The sequence below is a fragment of the Gopherus flavomarginatus genome, chromosome 7 (genome assembly GCF_025201925.1).
Source record: "Gopherus flavomarginatus isolate rGopFla2 chromosome 7, rGopFla2.mat.asm, whole genome shotgun sequence".
Classification (NCBI taxonomy): Eukaryota; Metazoa; Chordata; order Testudines; family Testudinidae; genus Gopherus; species Gopherus flavomarginatus.
In genome coordinates this window covers 44,463,064-44,475,514 of record NC_066623.1, presented here as the reverse complement: position 1 = coordinate 44,475,514, position 12,451 = coordinate 44,463,064, and the positions used below count along the sequence as shown (strand labels likewise).

Sequence of the window (12,451 nt, the reverse complement as noted above, 5' to 3'; positions counted from 1 at the left end):
AAAAAAAATAAAAAATTATTGTATTTACCTTTTAAAAATGACTTTTGATTTTTTAACAGATAACCAAGCCTGGTGCCGTAACAAGATTACTGCTTTGGTGTGTAACAAACTGCCAACAGTTGCAGAGACAGAACACCCGAGGAGGTAGACAGCTTAACTTATTTGAAATATTATAATATATATATATATATATAATATATATTATATATATATATATGTGCTGACTCTAATTAAGCGTTAATATACGGTTGGTTTAATAATAGGCTGCTGAAACTATGATTGACGAAGGTGATTCAGAAACAAAGGACACAAACGGGGTGTCAATAGTAAAACCAAAGAACATGACAAGGTAAAAGTTACTTAAATAATTTAAAAAAAATATAAATATAAACATATATAAGAGTGGTAAATAAAACTATATGTTTTGTGTTTAATAACAGGAAGATGATATGGGTTCAACGGTGCGTCAGTCGAGGATGATGATATTCAGAATCAGACAAGGGTACGACCGAGGTAGCACAATAAACTCTAGGCTTTTTTATTTTAAAAATTTTTGCATCAAAAAACTTAAAATATGTTTTACAATGTTTTTAACAGACATCTTCAGAGGATGAAAGAGGCGGCCTCTAAGCAGAAACAGCCGTAATATGTACCTGTTGTTTTTGTGTGAAGCAAGATGTTAAAAAAAAGTCTGTAAAAAGTGAAGAGATGACCAGAAAAGCGGTGAAGAAAAAGAGGATCCAGTTATGGTTGATATTGTTAGAGCTGTTGTAGTAAAGCCTTTTACCACTTTTTGAAAAAACAACTTTTGGAAAACTGTGCAGCTGCGCTGTAATAAGTCCAACCCTTTTAGTCACCTTGTATCTTTTGGGATCGCTCAGAAGTATTTTACCAGCTTAGACTATTTCTTCTAAACTGAACGCGGCCCAGCTGGTAAATGTAATTATAGCTGAAGGCTACAACTGAAAAAAGCTTAACATAACCACTGAAACTATAACAAAGTTGTTAAAATGATTAGGGAGGTTGGAAAATCATCTGACCCGGTGGCCTTGCTGGTAGATCTGTCAAAAGAGGTGGCCCCCTATATTGGCCGAGCGGTGTGTAGCAGGGTTCGCCAAATGGATTATAAAACTTTTTACATGCAAGGTTGTGACCCTAGAGGCTTAAAAAATATATATTAATTAAAATGCATTGTTAAAAAAAACTGTATCACAGTTTTTATATTATTTTGCTTAACGTTAAAAATGTATGTAATTGTATCGTATATTACTTTACTGCTGCTTTAAAAGTCAAATGTGTATAAACGTTTGTTGTGTTAAATAAAAACAAAAGCAGAAACAAACTTTTGTGTATACAGTGTTTTAAAGCAAGACGGGGTAAGCATGGCAAAGCTGCTAAAGAAAATTTATTACTCACCCGAAAAAGTTGGTAGTTTTGGGGGCATAACACCCTTATTTCAGGCCGCTAAAAGACACCGTAAAAGCTTAAGCAAAAAGCAGGTTTCCGCTTGGCTTGCGGATCAAGATGCTTACGCTTTACATAAACCTGCAAGGCTTAAATTTAAAAGAAATAAAACAGTGGTGTCTAATGTGGATACGCAATGGCAGGCAGATTTGGTTGATATGGCCGCCTATTCTAAAGACAATGACAACCGTAAATATATTTTAACAGTGATAGATATTTTGTCTAAATACGCCTGGGCGGTAACCCTAAAAAATAAAACAGGAAAAGAGGTGGCAGAAGCGTTTAAAGCTATTTTTTCAAAGGGGCGCGTGCCTCAAAAATTACAAACAGACAGAGGAAAAGAGTTTTTAAACAAAGCTTTAAAAAATTTGTTTAAGCAATATGGAGTACACCATTTTGTTACCAATAACGAAGTTAAAGCGGGAATTGTGGAGAGGTTTAACAGAACTTTAAAATAAAAATGTGGAGGTATTTTACTGCCCGTAACACCTTTCGCTACATTGATGTGCTGCAGGCTTCATAGACGGTTACAACAGAAGTTATCACAGAACTATCAGAGGGCGCCCAATTGACGTGACACAAGCTAATGCGCTAAGCGTGTGGAAAACCGTCTACGGGGGTAGTTTTAAAATAAAGAGGCAACGTGTGGTTTTTAAAAAAGGGGATCACGTAAGAGTATCTAAAACGAAGGGCACTTTTGAAAAGGGCTATCAGCAAACCTTTACCGATGAAATATTTATCGTGTCAGGGGTTTTATTAAGAGGACAAAGACCGGTGTATGCATTACAAGATTATGAAGGGGAGGAGTTGTGGGGTCTTTTTATCCTGAAGAATTACAAAAAGTAAGCCCTAACCAGGACCGAGTTTACAAGGTAGAAAAAAATTTAAAAAAACGGTCGGGGAAAGAAACAAATATTTCTTTGTAAAATGGAAAGGTTGGCCTAAAAATTTAATAGTTGGGTTAAGCGTCTCAAGTGCAGGACCTTTAATAAAAAAATGACTGAACAAAGTTTTTACATGACATTACCAAGCAACGCCTCAGCGGGGCTTTTCCTCAAAATACTAGTTCCAATTTTACAATACAACTAGCCAAGCCTTTAAATTTAATAGGGCGGTGGGATGTCGCTTTATCGGAAATTCATTATTGTCACTCTTGGAACACGCTTCTTTTCGATACAGCATTTACGTTAGCATCGGAAAAAAAATTCGAACCTACTACATGGATGCCGGCTATTATTCGAGCATTCACCATTTAATAGAAGTCATCAACAAGAATATAGACAAAGATGCCGAAAAACCAAATGCCTACGTTATTTACAACCCTGTGACTAGAAGTGTTCAGCTAAAACCAAACGATGGAAAGTACTTTTTTTCCACAGGTGGTAAATTGGCAACAATACTGGGAATGCTTTCAAATCATCCGTGTAGGATTGCACCGTACCCCGCAGACATTACGGGGGGTTTTAACTCTTTATACGTGTACACCGACATAGTGGAACATCAGTTAGTGGGGGACTACTATGTGCCGCTGTTGCGCTGCGTTCCCATCCGCGGTAGCAACAACAATTTGTTACAATAACGTATGACAAACCGCATTACGTCCCCGTAAGTAAGCAGCACATCGGAACCATTACTATTGAAATAAAGACGGATCAAAATAAACACGTTTCATTTAGTTTTGGAAAGGTAATTGTTAAACTACATTTGCGTCCCAAAAAAGCTGAAGAATGGTAACTGAAAAACTACGGGGACCCCTTTTTGTATAGAAACTACTACAAGGCCCAGGCTGGCTATGGCTTACCAGGATATCAAGGATTACCCGTTATGTACGGGGCAGGCTTAGGAGGAATATTTCGCAGCCTTTTTAGAAAAGCCGTGCCACTTTTAAAAAGAGGTTTTGACATTATTAAACCCCACATGAAAACAACCGCGAAAAATATAACCAGAGACGTCGTAAACCACGTGTCTAGCGCAGTTATAAACAAAATAGGAGCACAGGAAGGTTCCGTTTAGTGGTAATGAGAAGAAAAAGAGCAGCGTTGCGCCAGCCCTTTAAAGGCCCACCTAGACCCTTAAAAAAAAAAAAGCTGTGAGAACAGGTCTTAGCCATATACCAAAAAGGCCTCCTAAGAAGAGGAAGCGTCGCGCTACCCGCGATAAAAGGGATATATTTTAAAATGGCTTTTATTCATTGTGGCTCTGACGAATGCACCAAATCGGAGCTGGATTTATTTCAAATAGCCCCCACACAAACCAGTATTGAAAATAGCTTTATGTAGAGGTGCTTCCTTTGGCCGCTTTAACGGTAAACGCCCCTCTTGAATTTTTTATTTCGGGACATGGGGATCATTACTTAGACCTTAACAACACGCTGCTGTACGTGTGCTGCAAGGTGATAAAAGAAGACGGATCAGACATTGATGATGATGCCCGGGTGGCCCTAACAAACTACCCCATCGCCACTCTTTTTACCAGCTGGATGTTACTTTAGGCGATCGTCTTATTAGCCAGAGCAACAATTGTTACCCTTACAGAGCCTTAATAGAGCTAATTTTAAACTACAGCCACGACACCCCTCGCTACTCAGTTTTCGACAGGCGGATTTTATAAAGACATGGCAGGGGGCCACGAAAGCACCCTTTGATCGGCCACGCCAATGAGGGGTTTATACGCAGGGCGAACTAACGGCCGGCAGCAGGAAACTGGATTTATTGGGACCTTTACACAGCGATTTGTTTTTTCAAGAAAAACTACTGCTAAACGGCGTGGATTTAAAAATCAAACTAACACGTAGCAAAGATGTTTTTTGCCTCATGAGCGGCACTGCCAACGAGAATTATAAAGTACACATTATTTCGGAGTCCCTGTTTGTAAAACGTGTAAAAGTAACCCCGGGGTTCGTTTGGGGCACGCTGAAGCTTTAATGACCGTCAACGCTAAGTACCCCGTAGACCGGGTAAGCATAAAGGTGTTTAGCATACCGGCCGGCAGTCGTGTCAGTAACCAGGAAAACCTTTTTTTGGGGCAGCTACCCAAGCAGCTAGTAATCGGTTTTATAGATAATGACGCCTTCAGCGGCAGCTACGTAAAAAACCCTTTTAACTTTAAACATTATAACATTAATTTTGTGGCCTTGTATGTGGATGGCGAACAGGTGCCAGCAAAACCCTACAACCCGATTTTGAAAATGGAAACTGCGTGAGGGAGTACATGCAGCTCGTGTAGGCTACTGGAAAATATGTAAAAGATCGATCGCTCTTAATTAACCGCGATGAATTTGCCCAGGGCTATACGCTGTACGCCTTTGATTTGACCCCGGATCAGGAGTGCGCCGACCATTATTCTTTAATTAAAACTGGAAACCTGAGAGCGGAAATACGGTTTGCAACGGCTTTGCCCTCTACGGTTAACATGATAGTGTAGGGGGTTTTCGATAACGTGCTCGAAGTAAATCATAGAAGAAACGTTCTATTTGACTATATGTAATCATGAACACTGTGCAGCTACGAGATATTTTATCAAAGGACCCTTCTTTTTAGATGTTTTTTCTAGCGATTTGCTTCCGAAAAGTTTTGTGTCCGGAAGACCTTTGGGGCTTATTGTTAACACCCACCCCCATAAGTTACCCGGGGAACATTGGCTGGCCCTTTATTTACCGAAACGTGGGCCCGGCGAGTTTTTTGACTCCTACGGTTTTTTCCCCAGACAGTAACTTTTTCCCTAAGTCTATTATGACTTTTTTAAACCGTAACTGTGATAAGGTTGTGTTTCATCAGAGACAACTACAGGACCCCCTAGCTGTAACCTGAGGTTATCATTGTATTTTTTTTTTAAAAACAACGTAATAAGGGTTTATCTTTTGATTGTATTTTAAAATTGTACTCCGATGATTTACCAGAAAATGACCGCTTGGTGGTGCGATTTGTAAAAGGAAAAAGACCCGGCATGCCCAGACCTGTTTTAAGCATGTTTCAACATGTTCAAACATGTTTATCTTGTCGTGTGTTTAAAGAGGTGCATCAATAAAACACAATTTTTAATTTTGTTTACGTCTTTTATTTTACATTGTTAACCAGTCGATTTTTCGTTTTTTTAACAGGGACGCTTTTAAAAGGGGCGGTGTTACTTGTGGCCTTGACCGGCTTTAGCCCTATTTTTAGACGCTCTAAAAATTGTTTATTGGTAACATGCCCTACGACGGTCGTAGGCACGTTTAGCTCTGCCAAGGCTTTCATAAAATGCCACCCTTTAGGAGTCCTCTTGTAGCGAAAGAATAAGAGCCGGTTACCCCCCTGACTAAATCAAGCATGTGAGACCCCTCAATCGCCTTCCCCGGTACACAAAACGGCCGTTATCAGCCCAAGAAGACACATCTTTACGTTGTTTAAGCTTATTTAACAATATTTCAGCTTTTTTTTTATAGCGAGGATTTACCCCCTCCAACACCTCCTGAATAACAAAGTCCGATACATCCCCCTGACGTTAGGAGGTTGAAGCTCCTCTTGCTCTTGCTCTTGCTCTTGCTCAGGGGAAAAAAAGGTTTATTTTAGTCTTTTCCATTTCACCACACTTGGCCATACCAGGTATCTTGCAGGACTGCCTCGTAGAGTTTAGCCTTTTCGTAGTCGGATAAACCGGTTCTTTGAAGAATGTCTTTCATTTCTGAATCCAATTGGCGAGTGGTTGTGGTTCTGATATTTTCTTCACCGCTAGAAGCCCGCTTTATTTGTTCTAACTGGTGGCTAGGAACAAGGTACATTTTTTCGGCGTGTTCCATTATCTGTTAATTAAAAGGCTCGACAGCAGGGGGAGTGCAAAGCTTAACAAAGGGCCAATAAAGCCACCGGTTGTTTTACAATAACCTTTTTTCTTTTTAGGGATAGCTTTTTATCGCTTAGCTTTTTAATAATTTTTCGGTTTTTTTTAAGGATGCTTATTTGTCGAGGTTTTAGAGGAACGTTTCCTTTTAAAGTGTTAAGCGCTATTTCTGAGATGGCCGCTACTAGGTCGTCAGATGCCGTACAGAGAATAGCCTTTCTTTGAGGTGGCTTGGCTTTGATAAGAAATTTTAAAAGAGCCAGGTTTTTTTTTGCACACAGTAAGACATGTTTGTTCGGTGGTGATTTTTTTTTAAATGGAGGATTAATAAAAAATAACTATTTTTTATGGGTTTTTTTAAAGGTGTATGCACAGGGCCAGTCTGGGGGGAAAATCTGTTCTTAACCTGAGGTTTTCGGGCGTTGAAGCATTTAAATCCACCAGCAGATACCCGTAGGGGTTTTGGTAGCGTCCTCAAAAGCCTCCAAAAAAAATGTGTTTTACCAGGGTACATTTGCCAGGCCAAAGTGGTGACTTGTAGTTTATCGCGGGGGTTTTTAAAAAGAACCATATATTTAGTATTTAAATTAATTGTACGGCTTTTTTTTCCCTGACAAAACATATTTTGCACAATGTACATAATACTTAAGTTTTTGTGGTGTACGTATTTTGTAAAGGCTTTTTCAATTTCACCACTTTCAGAAGCAGACTCCATTAAATCATCTATAATAACCATATTCACTTTATTACTAGGAAATAAATGTTCATCATTAAAAGTATTAGGTAAACCTTCCAAAAATGTAATACAGGAAAATTTTGCAGCAACTCTGTATACAGCGGTTGCCAACAGCTATAACACCACACAATATTTTCAGGCATACATGATAACAGTTTATGACCATTTTCTAACAACTGTTTTATAAAATATGATTTCCAGAATTTGAGGGCCCACAAAGCAAACAGGAAAAGAGATGAACAAACTGAACGTGGTTTTTTCATAATAATTAATACCCGTACGGCAAAGTTTTAAAAGCCTCCTCAAGGGCTCTTTTGTCGTAAATGACTTTTTGGGTTTTTTTTAGAGTTCTTGTTTCTATTAACCAGTGTTTTTTTACCCTTACGATTCCTGGTTGCTGTATTACGATTTCTTTTGGGTCCTCTCCCGCGGGGTAATCCCAGACGAGTTATTTTAAGCTTTCAAAATTAATTTTTTCACTGTTTCCTGAGTTAAGTGTGATTCCTTTTAATTTCATAGAGGTTTTACCGCTGGACAGTTTGTACCCGTATGTTTTAGGTCCCGCGGACACAATTCCACAATGTGTTCATCTGGGGGTATTTCGCTAGTTAAGTCTCCTAAATAATCCCCTAGGGGTGGATTCCACTCCCTTCTTTACTTACAAAAATTACAGAATCCGTATCATGATAAAGACACCGCTGCTGTAAACGATCTAACAAGCGGTAGAGCTCTAACCGAGCATAAGAGGTGGTAAAGCACGCTATAAACACGTTAGTGTTGCTGGAATGGGTGCAGTGTTATTTTGCGTACTTCCAAGACACTACGGCTGTATCATCATCGATAAACTCGCACGATGACACATCGTAATAAGGTACAAAACGTACTTAAAGAGCTCGTCCGGGTCCGTTACTATACTAGTGTTAGTCAATTTGTTCGCTGACCAATTTTCCCCACAAGGAATTTAAAACAGCTTTGAAATTTGTCTTTTTGCGGGGTTTACCTTAATTTTGTTTAGACGCAGACACCACCTTCTTTTTCACGGTACTCTTTAACGTACTGTTCTTTTTTAAGCTTGTCCGTACACCAGTGAGGAAACCCCGAGGCCTCTTGTTTTTGTCTTAGGTGTGTTTTAATATAGTCTGAAAACAGGGCATCTGAAGAGCGGTTAAAATGCCGGACTTCATAAATTTCAGCGATTTGTACCCTTTGTTTAAAGCCTCCACCAACTCTATTGTGCACCAAGTCCCTGTTAAAGCCCTCTCCTCCTGACTGTGCCCGCAGGGATCCTTTTGTTTTGTTTCTGCACAAAGGGCGCACAGGGGAAACATTAGTTTACCATCAACCCTGTATGGTAACACGGGAAAATACAAACCTCTTGGAGGGTACACTTTAACCTTGGCTATGCCAAAGTACTGGCCGATATCCCCAAACCCTCATACACAATAACGGGATGTCCCACAGGGTACTGTTTAGTTTTGTTAACAAATGGGTAGAGGCTGGTAAAATCGTAGTAATGAACCTGCTCCCCGGGCTGCGGTTTGTAATAAAGGCAAATGGCGTTTGTTCTACCACTGTAAAGGGCGTCTCTAGGAACCAAAGGCTGTGGCAGCTTTTTTTCTTGTAAAAAATTTTCCACCCGGTTATCGTTTGCTAGCATGGCCTGCCACTCGTGTTCCCACACGGTCCTTACCTCAAACCCCTGGCTTTTTTAAAATTCAGCCTTAATAATGGTTCGGTTGTACAGCTGTCCGTAGGTTGCCTTAAGCAACGGGTTGTAATCATTTTCGCAATAGCAAATGGGGCACCCGTGAAAAAAACACCCGTTAAATTCAAAGGCCGTGGGTTTACCAGCTATAATGGCATAACCGTCCAAAAAATAGGACCCAGTTTGAAACTCGCCACCCTGCAAAGCGTGTTGAATGTAAATATTTTCAGTGTGGGCTACGTACATCAACCACTGAATGGCCGGCGTGGAATATCTCTTCTGCTGTTTGTGGTAATTGTCTAACGGCAAAAGCGCTATGGTTGCGGCTTTAAAAAATTAAACCGGTACATGGCCATGCAAATCGAGGCCAATGTGAGGTGCTGAAAGGGATCTATACACTTAGTAGCCACTTCCTCATTATCCTTTCCGGGGTTTTTAACAATTTGCTTTTCGGTCATTTTTATAACTTCGTTTCTGAACCGGTCGCAAGCCTCTCGCAAAATTTCAACATCTTTTTGACAATAATAGCATAGTTCTTTTTGAAGATCAAAGCTGTTTTGGCGATTCGCTGGTACCAGTTTAAAAATTCTTTTTTTTCTTCAGGCATCATGTAGTCTACTCCAAAGTACTCTATTTCGGGCATAGGTCCCACATAGTTTTGATTTTTAACGGTGTTAAAAAAGTGTGGAAAGTACCCCTTCGCTTCCTCAAACCCCATAGCTTTGGGTAACTTGCTAAGTTTCATGGGGAGAAAATTTAAAGAATCTATAAATTTAATGGCTAAGTTTACCACCGTCACGCAAATAAGTTTTCCCCCTTGCGTTACGGTGCTAACAGCCATTTTTTCTTTTCTTTAATTAACTGCCTCAGAATAAAGGGATAAAAGTGTATCCCTTAAAGCGCTTGTCTACAAAGGTTAAAACAAACTCGCTAATGCATTCTTCCCCCTTAAATTCCCAGCTAGTTTCTTTATTTAAATGCAAAGCATAAACATAATTTGGCACGTGTACCCCCGTTTCCTGCATACATTCAAAATCATAAAACACATAATCCTTTCCCTCTTCTGGAGACCAAATATTACGCATATAACACTCGTGACCCTCTATGTTGTCGGTTTTTTGATGGCACTGGGGACACTTTTTGCTTCTACACTGGTGATTTTTAACCATGTAGAAGCCGCATTTATCGCAAAAAATTCTGTTTTTACAATCATCTTTACCGCTGGTCGCCAAAGCGCTGTGCCTTTCTAAACAGTCGTCAGACCTGCAAAACAGCTTACAGCTGGGGCATCTTTTTTTTTCACCGGCCACTTCGAGGCACTCGGTGCTATTACACGTACGGCAGTGTTTTTTACAGGCGTGCTGGTGTTTGTGGCTATAGGGAGCATAACAGTAGTTGCACAAATACGGGGCGCCTATAAAGGCTTTAATATTTAAAATACCGTAAAAATGTTTGTTATGTAACAAAACAAAAACAGTTTGGGAACGCTGTACACCCCTAGTGGTAAAAAAACACCAATTTCCATTTTCATAATACAAAACGGTAATAGCTACCCCCAAGCGCTCTTCGAAAGAGCTCATGTCTGTCAAGCTAATCATTTTTTGGTCCGAAAACCCCAACTCCTGATGAAGGTGTTTGGCCCCCTCTAACAGCTGGGCATCTGTAAGTTTTTTATCTGATAAAAGACCCAGCACGCTACCGGCAAAACATAAGTTGTTACCCTGATTATTTAAATCAATTAAATGTTTTCTTTTTTTTTCAATAATTTTACTGTACGTAATAGTTTTTAGGGGTCTTACAGACCCAACTCCACCAAGCCTGTTTCTAATAATTGTAACAACCAGGCGTAAAGTTCCGGACCCCACAATCTCTGCATTACTTTGCAACACATTAACGATGTTATTTAAAAAATCTATGGCATTTAAATTTTCCCAAGGCCTCCGTAAAGAAAGAGCGGGTGATTTAGCCCCGGGGCATCTAAGCGTAGCTGTACAAAATCTTCAGGACCCACCTGATTATTAATATCATCTAGCAAATTTTGAATAGCAATGTCGATGGCCGCCATGGCTTCTGTGAACCCCGTTACTCTGTCCAAATTAGCAAAAACGAAATTCCTGAAAATATTCATATGCGTTAAACTCTCTTCGGGGTCTTATCCAGTGTCTTACACGCTCCAAATACACCTGTGGTTGTGTATCAGGAGCGGGGGAATCTGGGACCTTCAGAAGAGAAGAAGGGGTGGAGGGTCTATTTCCCTTTCTTGGTTGGGGGGGGTTGTTTTTTTAAAATAGCTTTGGTTTTTTTATTCTTTTTGCCAAAAGCCTTCTTAACATTTAGATTTTTTCCATTTTTTTTCCAACCCCTTTTTAACATTTTTAGGTTTCATGTGTAGTCACCCTCTTCCTTCCCCCTTTAAACCGCGCTTTTCCACCTTTTCAATTAGTGCCCGGGTGTCGCTATTTTTTGGTCTAAAACAACCCTTTCTTCTGGAAAATTTTGTTTTTGAAATACCTGAAGAAATTAGCTTGAAAACTTTTAATCTATTAAAACGCTTTAAAGATGACAAACACTAACAGCTTCTTTACAAGCAGCAACTGATGCGGCCAGCCCCACAGGAAGATTGTTATTTGTAGCAAGGGTTTTGCGGTTCCGAGAGCTTGGTGGTGGTTAACTTCTTCACCCTGCTCGAACCCACCCCTAGACACGGTTCCTTCTACAGAGGTTTTTATTTTTAAAGCTGATTGGGTCGGGGAGGCATAGGTCTGTTGAAAACGAGGGGCTTTACCGCCTCCGCCTCGCTTACCATGGTTTTTGAAAGTTGTAGAGGTAGCTTTGGGCGGTTCAAAAGCGGGGGGTCTGAGCCCCTTTCCCCCCGCCCTGAAAACGGATGCTGTTTTAGAGGTAGACTTTTTGGCCTTTTTTAATGCCGGCTGGTTTTGTTCAATAAGGGATTTAGACGTACAGGGCTGTTCAAAATCGGTGTGCTTAATACCCTTGCTTCCGACTGCAGCTGCCTCAGAAGGAAATTTTTTGCCCCTCTTTAAAGGTTGCGGGCTATTTGGGCAATAAGGGATTTGGACGTGCAGGGCTGTTCAAAATCGGTGTGCTTAATACCCTTGCTTCCAACTGCAGCTGCCTCAGAGGGAAATTTCTTGGCCCCTTTAAGCGCTCTTCCCTTCAACAGTTTCTTCTTGAGGTATAACGCTTGATATGTCTGCCGATACACATAAAAATGTTTTTTTAGCACGGGGTTTGTTTTTTTTTTACTAACAACAACAAACATGTCCCCCAAATATATATATTTTAAAAACGTTTTTGCAATAAGGGGGGCTAAAAACCGCGTTTAAGTATAATGTACAAAATAAAGCGCTCTTTTAGTTTACACCCCCCCTCCTTGGGGCTGTACAACGGCAGCTTTTGTACAGTAAAACCTTTAAGGGTTTTTTTCCCTAACAATAACAACAAACCCCTAAAATGCACACTATTTAAAACGTCAATTTTAAAAAAAACCACATATTTAAAAAAACAGTTCACACCTTCGTCTGTAATTTCAGGAAAACCTATTGGGTGGTTTTGACTTCCATCTTGTTCTAAATTAAAAAAAATATAAATTTTTAAAACCTTTTTTTCTTAAAAATAAATTATACTTGTGTAGCATATTAATTGGCTTACCAAAATTTAAAGCTTCTAGCGCGGCATCTGGAATGGCAAGAAAAAAGTTCTCGTCC

At 39.9% G+C, this 12,451-nt stretch overlaps 1 long non-coding RNA gene across 1 annotated transcript; it reads right to left on the bottom strand.

Annotated features, from left to right (window-relative positions):
* Positions 1-6,060: 6,060 nt before the first annotated feature.
* On the bottom strand, positions 6,061-12,451 carry LOC127055920 (uncharacterized). Its single transcript, XR_007775661.1, has 3 exons — positions 12,396-12,451; positions 12,260-12,313; positions 6,061-6,244 (listed from the first exon to the last, which is right to left on the bottom strand). It is a non-coding gene; the product is annotated as an uncharacterized LOC127055920 (long non-coding RNA).